General features: G+C 45.0%; 3 non-coding genes across 3 annotated transcripts; all 3 read right to left on the bottom strand.

The window, feature by feature from the left end:
* Positions 1–1,492: 1,492 nt before the first annotated feature.
* Positions 1,493–1,564, bottom strand: trnaq-cug (transfer RNA glutamine (anticodon CUG)). Its single transcript has one exon. It is a non-coding gene; the product is annotated as a tRNA-Gln (tRNA).
* Positions 1,565–2,902: 1,338 nt separating this feature from the next.
* On the bottom strand, positions 2,903–2,974 carry trnaq-cug (transfer RNA glutamine (anticodon CUG)). The gene has a single exon. It is a non-coding gene; the product is annotated as a tRNA-Gln (tRNA).
* Positions 2,975–5,484: 2,510 nt separating this feature from the next.
* trnap-agg (transfer RNA proline (anticodon AGG)) lies at positions 5,485–5,556 on the bottom strand. Its single transcript has one exon. It is a non-coding gene; the product is annotated as a tRNA-Pro (tRNA).
* Between the last annotated feature and the right edge of the window lie 1,944 nt (positions 5,557–7,500).

The raw sequence follows: 7,500 nt of genomic DNA, 5'->3' as shown, positions 1-7,500 counted from the left end.
CTGAGAAACTCAATTTTTACGTACCAGCTCTAGCTTGGCCTGCCTTCGTAGAATAATGTTGATTAAAATACCAAACGACAAAACACATGAGCTGAATTTAACAGCAGAAACCAACATCGTGGCAGTGACACACAAATCTTGCCGATGAGAAGCTTTCTGAGGTCTGTAATGCTTCTTCACAGAGTGTCAGGTGTCACCTGTCTTGTCAATTTAGTTCCTGCTCAGTTTTATGTGAGTTCTAGATTGTTAGGAGGCCATTGTACCAATACATTTTAAGACACACTGCCACAGAGAAAGTTGTGACATACCCCAAGCTCCTCCTTGCCAAGCACTGCCAGACAGACTCTCGAAGGTTCCACCGAGATTTGAACTCGAATCGCTGGATTCAGAGTCCAGAGTGCTAACCGTTACACCATGGAACCTACAGTGTCTGCACATCTGTTTGAAGTGTAGAAAACACTCAAGGAGGCTCTGCGAACAGCAACTAACCAGCAAGCATCAGAATGTTCTGGGATTTGAACTCGGGCCCACTTGGTCTCTTCAGCAATAAAAGAAAAAAAAAACAAACCCCAACTCCAACTAGCCCTCAGATGCTCCAGCATAGCAAACGCAAGATGAAGGCTCACAGGTCCGTGAAGCGATCCAAGAATCTATTTTTTGCCATATCTCCACTGCTTGGGCTGCATTCCTAAACCAATGATTAGAAAAATGTCAAGTCAAAGTTTAAACTGCAGATGAAGAACTAAGAAGAGCAGCGAGAACTGCAGAAACCAACATCGTGGCAGTGACAAACAAATCTTGCCGATGAGAAACTTTCTGAGGTCTGTAATGCTTCTTCACAGAGTGTCAGGTGACACCTGTCTTGTCAATTTAGTTCCTGCTCAGTTTTATGTGAGTTCTAGATTGTTAGGAGGCCATTGTTAAAGCAGGCCACTGTACCAATACATTTTAAGACACACTGCCACAGAGAAAGTTGTGACATACCCCAAGCTCCTCCTTGCCAAGCACTGCCAGACAGACTCTCGAAGGTTCCACCGAGATTTGAACTCAGATCGCTGGATTCTAACCGTTACACCATGGAACCTACAGTGTCTGCACATCTGTTTGAAGTGTAGAAAACACTCAAGGAGGCTCTGCGAACAGCAACTAACCAGCAAGCATCAGAACGTTCTGGGATTTGAACTCGGGCCACTTGGTCCCGTTCAGCAATAAAAGAAAAAAAAAACAAACCCCAACTCCAACAAGCCCTCAGATGCTCCTGCAACTAGCAAACGCAAGATGAAGGCTCACAGGTCCGTGAAGCGATCCAAGAATCTATTTTTTGCCATATCTCCACTGCTTGGGCTGCATTCCTAAACCAATGATTAGAAAAATGTCAAGTCAAAGTTTAAACTGCAGATGAAGAACTAAGAAGAGCAGCGAGAACTGGGCATGAAAACATGCAGACGCAGCTTTAGTCCTTAATTGACAGCAGCATATGTTGGACTCTTGAAGGTTCCACCGAGATTTGAACTCGGATCGCTGGATTCAGAGTCCAGAGTGCTAACCGTTACACCATGGAACCTTACAGTGTCTGCACATCTGTTTGAAGTGTAGAAAACACTCAAGGAGGCTCAGCGAACAGCAACTAACCAGCAAGCATCAGAACGGTCTGGGATTTGAACTCGGGCCCACTTGGTCCGTTCAGCAATAAAGAAAAAAAAAACAAAACCCCAACTCCAACAAGCCATCAGATGCTCCTGCAACTAGCAAACGCAAGATGAAGGCTCACAGGGCCGTGAAGCGATACAAGAATCTATTTTTTGCCATATCTCCACTGCTTGCATTCCTAAACCAATATTTAGAATAAATGTCCAAGTCAAAGTTTAAAACTGCAGATGAAAACTGAGAAGAGCAGCTTGGACTCTTGAAGGTTCCACGAGATTTTGAACTCGGATCGCTGGATTCAGAGTCCAGAGTGCTAACCGTTACACCATGGACCTACAGTGTCTGCACATCTGTTTGAAGTGTAGAAAACACTCAAGGAGGCTCAGCGAACAGCAACTAACCAGCAAGCATCAGAACGGTCTGGGATTTGAACTCGGGCCCACTTGGTCCCGTTCAGCAATAAAAGAAAAAAAAAACAAACCCCAACTCCAACAAGCCCTCAGATGCTCCTGCAACTAGCAAAAGCAAGATGAAGGCTCACAGGGCCGTGAAGCGATACAAGAATCTATTTTTTGCCATATCTCCACTGCTTGCATTCCTAAACCAATATTTAGAAAAATGTCAAGTCAAAGTTTAAACTGCAGATGAAAACTGAGAAGAGCAGCGAGAAGTGGGTATGAAAACATGCAGACGCAGCTTTAGTGTTAATTGACAGTGGCATACGTTTGGCCCAGGAATGGCAGAATAGACTGAAACTGCTCAAGAAAAGATGCTGTAAAGACAGAAGAGGGCTCGTCCGGGATTTGAACCCGGGACCTGCCGCATCCTAAGCGAGAATCATACACCTAGACCAACTAGCCACAGATTGCTGTTCAGTGGAGGTCACTTCGCCACGTACTTCAGTCTGCTCGATGCTACGGCCGCTCCAACATCCTGCCACTCTAGCTGACAAGGGCAGACATAGAACTCATGCACTGACCAGATTTCTGAGAAACTCAATTTTTACGTACCAGCTCTAGCTTGGCCTGCCTTCGTAGAATAATGTTGATTAAAATACCAAACGACAAAACACATGAGCTGAATTTAACAGCAGAAACCAACATCGTGGCAGTGACACAACAACAATGATTAGAAAAATGTCAAGTCAAAGTTTAAACTGCAGATGAAGAACTAAGAAGAGCAGCGAGAACTGGGCATGAAAACATGCAGATGCAGCTTTAGTCTTAATTGACAGCAGTATATGTTGGACTCTTGAAGGTTCCACCGAGATTTGAACTCGGATCGCTGGATTCAGAGTCCAGAGTGCTAACCATTACACCATGGAACCTAAAGTGTCTACACATCTGTTTGAAGTATAGAAAACACTCAAGGAGGCTCAGCGAACAGCAACTAACCAGCAAGCATCAGAACGGTCTGGGATTTGAACTCTGGCCCACTTGGTCCCGTTCAGCAATAAAAGAAAAAAAACAAACCCCAACTCCAACAAGCCCTCAGATGCTCCTGCAACTAGCAAACGCAAAATGAAGGCTCACAGGTCCGTGAAGCGATCCAAGAATCTATTTTTTGCCATATCTCCACTGCTTGGGCTGCATTCCTAAACCAATGATTAGAAAAATGTCAAGTCAAAGTTTAAACTGCAGATGAAGAACTAAGAAGAGCAGCGAGAAGTGGGTATGAAAACATGCAGACGCAGCTTCAGTCTTAATTGACAGTGGCATACGTTTTGGCCCATGAATGGCAGAATAGACTGAAACTGCTCAAGAAAAGATGCTGTAAAGACCAGAAGAGGGCTCGTCCGGGATTTGAACCCGGGACCTCTCGCACCTAAGTGAGAATCATACCCTAGACCAACGAGCCACAGATTGCTGTTCAGTGGAGGTCACTTCGCCACGTACTTCAGTCTGCTCGATGCTACGGTCGCTCCAACATCCTGCCTCTGTAGCTGACAAGGGCAGACATAGAACTCATACACTGACCGATTTCTGAAACTCATTTTTACGTACCAGCTCTAGCTTGGCCTGCCTTCGTAGAATAATGTTGATTAAAATACCAAACGACAAAACACATGAGCTGAATTTAACAGCAGAAACCAACATCGTGGCAGTGACACACAAATCTTGCCGATGAGAAGCTTTCTGAGGTCTGTAATGCTTCTTCACAGAGTGTCAGGTGTCACCTGTCTTGTCATTTAGTTCTGCTCAGTTTTATGTGAGTTCTAGATTGTTAGGAGGCCATTGTACCAATACATTTTAAGACACACTGCCACAGAGAAAGTGTGACATACCCCAAGCTCCTCCTTGCAGCATATGTAGGACTCTTGAAGGTTCCACCGAGATTTGAACTCGAATCGCTGGATTCAGAGTCCAGAGTGCTAACCGTTACACCATGGAACCTACAGTGTCTGCACATCTGTTTGAAGTGTAGAAAACACTCAAGGAGGCTCAGCGAACAGCAACTAACCAGCAAGCATCCAGAACGGTCTGGGATTTGAACTCGGCCCACTTGGTCCCGTTCAGCAATAAAAGAAAAAAAAAACAAACCCCAACTCCAACAAGCCCTCAGATGCTCCTGCAACTAGCAAACGCAAGATGAAGGCTCACAGGTCCGTGAAGCGATCCAAGAATCTATTTTTGCCATATCTCCACTGCTTGGGCTGCATTCCTAAACCAATGATTAGAAAAATGTCAAGTCAAAGTTTAAACTGCAGATGAAGAACTAAGAAGAGCAGCGAGAAGTGGGTATGAAAACATGCAGACGCAGCTTTAGTCTTAATTGACAGTGGCATACGTTTGGCCCAGGAATGGCAGAATAGACTGAAACTGCTCAAGAAAAGATGCTGTAAAGACAGAAGAGGGCTCGTCCGGGATTTGAACCCGGGACCTCTCGCACCCTACGCGAGAATCTACACCAGTGTCTGCACATCTGTTTGAAGTGTTAGAAAACATTCAAGGAGGCTCTGCGAACAGCAACTAACCACAAGCATCAGAATGTTCTGGGATTTGAACTCTGGCCCACTTGGTCCTCTTCAGCCAATAAAAGAAAAAAAACAAACCCCAACCCAACTAGCCCTCAGATGTTCCTGCAACTAGCAAACGCAAGATGAAGGCTCACAGGTCCGTGAAGCGATCCAAGAATCTATTTTTTGCCATATCTCCACTGCTTGGGCTGCATTCTAAACCAATGATTAGAAAAATGTCAAGTCAAAGTTTAAACTGCAGATGAAGAACTAAGAAGAGCAGCGAGAACTGGGCATGAAAACATGCAGACGCAGCTTCAGTCTTAATTGACAGCAGCATATGTTGGACTCTTGAAGGTTCCACCGAGATTGAACTCGGATCGCTGGATTCAGAGTCCAGAGTGCTAACCGTTACACCATGGAACCTACAGTGTCTGCACAATCTGTTTGAAGTGTAGAAAACACTCAAGGAGGCTCAGCGAACAGCAACTAACCAGCAAGCATCAGAACGGTCTGGGATTTGAACTCGGGCCCACTTGGTCCCGTTCAGCAATAAAAGAAAAAAAAACAAACCCCAACTCCAACAAGCCCTCAGATGCTCCTGCAACTAGCAAACGCAAGATGAAGGCTCACAGGGCCGTGAAGCGATACAAGAATCTATTTTTTGCCATATCTCCACTGCTTGCATTCCTAAACCAATATTAGAAAAATGTCAAGTCAAAGTTTTAAACTGCAGATTGAAAACTGAGAAGAGCAGCGAGAAGTGGGTATGAAAACATGCAGACGCAGCTTTAGTGTTAATTGACAGTGGCATACGTTTGCCCAGGAATGGCCAGAATAGACTGAAACTGCTCAAGAAAAGATGCTGTAAAGACAGAAGAGGGCTCGTCCGGGATTTGAACCCGGGACCTCTCGCACCCTAAGCGAGAATCATACCCCTAGACCAACGAGCCAAAGATTGCTGTTCAGTGGAGGTCACTTCGCCACGTACTTCAGTCTGCTCGATGCTACGGTCGCTCCAACATCCTGCCTCTGTAGCTGACAAGGGCAGACATAGAACTCATGCACTGACCAGATTTCTGAGAAACTCAATTTTTACGTAACAGCTCTAGCTTGGCCTGCCTTCGTAGAATAATGTTGATTAAAATACCAAACGACAAAACACATGAGCTGAATTTAACAGCAGTCCCGTTCAGCAATAAAAGAAAAAAAAAAACAAACCCAACTCAACAAGCCCTCAGATGCTCCTGCAACTAGCAAACGCAAAATGAAGGCTCACAGGTCCGTGAAGCGATCCAAGAATCTATTTTTGCCATATCTCCACTGCTTTGGCTGCATTCCTAAACCAATGATTAGAAAAATGTCAAGTCAAAGTTTAAACTGCAGATGAAGAACTAAGAAGAGCAGCGAGAAGTGGGTATGAAAACATGCAGACGCAGCTTTAGTCTTAATTGACAGTGGCATACGTTTGGCCCAGGAATGGCAGAATAGACTGAAACTGCTCAAGAAAAGATGCTGTAAAGACAGAAGAGGGCTCGTCCGGGATTTGAACCCGGGACCTCTCGCACCCTAAGCGAGAATCTACAGTGTCTGCACATCTGTTTGAAGTGTAGAAACACTCAAGGAGGCTCTGCGAACAGCAACTAACCAGCAAGCATCAGAATGTTCTGGGATTTGAACTCGGCCCACTTGGTCTCTTCAGCAATAAAAGAAAAAAAAAAACAAAACCCCAACTCCAACTAGCCCTCAGATGCTCCTGCAACTAGCAAACGCAAGATGAAGGCTCACGGGTCCGTGAAGCGATCCAAGAATCTATTTTTTGCCAAATCTCCACTGCTTGGGCTGCATTCCTAAACCAATGATTAGAAAAATGTCAAGTCAAAGTTAAACTGCAGATGAAGAACTAAGAAGAGCAGCGAGAACTGGGCATGAAAACATGCAGACGCAGCTTTAGTCTTAATTGACAGCAGCATATGTTGGACTCTTGAAGGTTCCACCGAGATTTGAACTCGGATCGCTGGATTCAGAGTCCAGAGTGCTAACCATTACACCATGGGAACCTACAGTGTCTGCACATCTGTTTGAAGTGCACAAAACACTCAAGGAGGCTCAGCGAACAGCAACTAACCAGCAAGCATCAGAACGGTCTGGGATTTGAACTCGGGCCCACTTGGTCCCGTTCAGCAATAAAAGAAAAAAAACAAACCCCAACTCCAACAAGCCCTCAGATGCTCCTGCAACTAGCAAACGCAAGATGAAGGCTCACAGGTCCGTGAAGCGATCCAAGAATCTATTTTTTGCCATATCTCCACTGCTTGGGCTGCATTCCTAAACCAATGATTAGAAAAATGTCAAGTCAAAGTTTAAACTGCAGATGAAGAACTAAGAAGAGCAGCGAGAAGTGGGCATGAAAACATGCAGACGCAGCTTTAGTCTTAATTGACAGTGGCATACGTTTGGCCCAGGAATGGCAGAATAGACTGAAACTGCTCAAGAAAAGATGCTGTAAAGACAGAAGAGGGCTCGTCCGGGATTTGAACCCGGGACCTCTCGCACCCTAAGCGAGAATCTACAGTGTCTGCACATCTGTTTGAAGTGTAGAAAACACTCAAGGAGGCTCTGCGAACAGCAACTAACCAGCAAGCATCAGAATGTTCTGGGATTTGAACTCGGGCCCACTTGGTCTCTTCAGCAATAAAAGAAAAAAAAAAACAAACCCCAACTCCAACTAGCCCTCAGATGCTCCTGCAACTAGCAAACGCAAGATGAAGGCTCACAGGTCCGTGAAGCGATCCAAGAATCTATTTTTTGCCATATCTCCACTGCTTGGGCTGCATTCCTAAACCAATGATTAGAAAAATGTCAAGTCAAAGTTTAAACTGCAGATGAAGAACTAA

This window comes from Carassius auratus, unplaced genomic scaffold, assembly GCF_003368295.1.
Source record: "Carassius auratus strain Wakin unplaced genomic scaffold, ASM336829v1 scaf_tig00016424, whole genome shotgun sequence".
NCBI lineage: Eukaryota > Metazoa > Chordata > Actinopteri > Cypriniformes > Cyprinidae > Carassius > Carassius auratus.
This window is presented reverse-complemented; position numbering and strand designations above follow the sequence as displayed.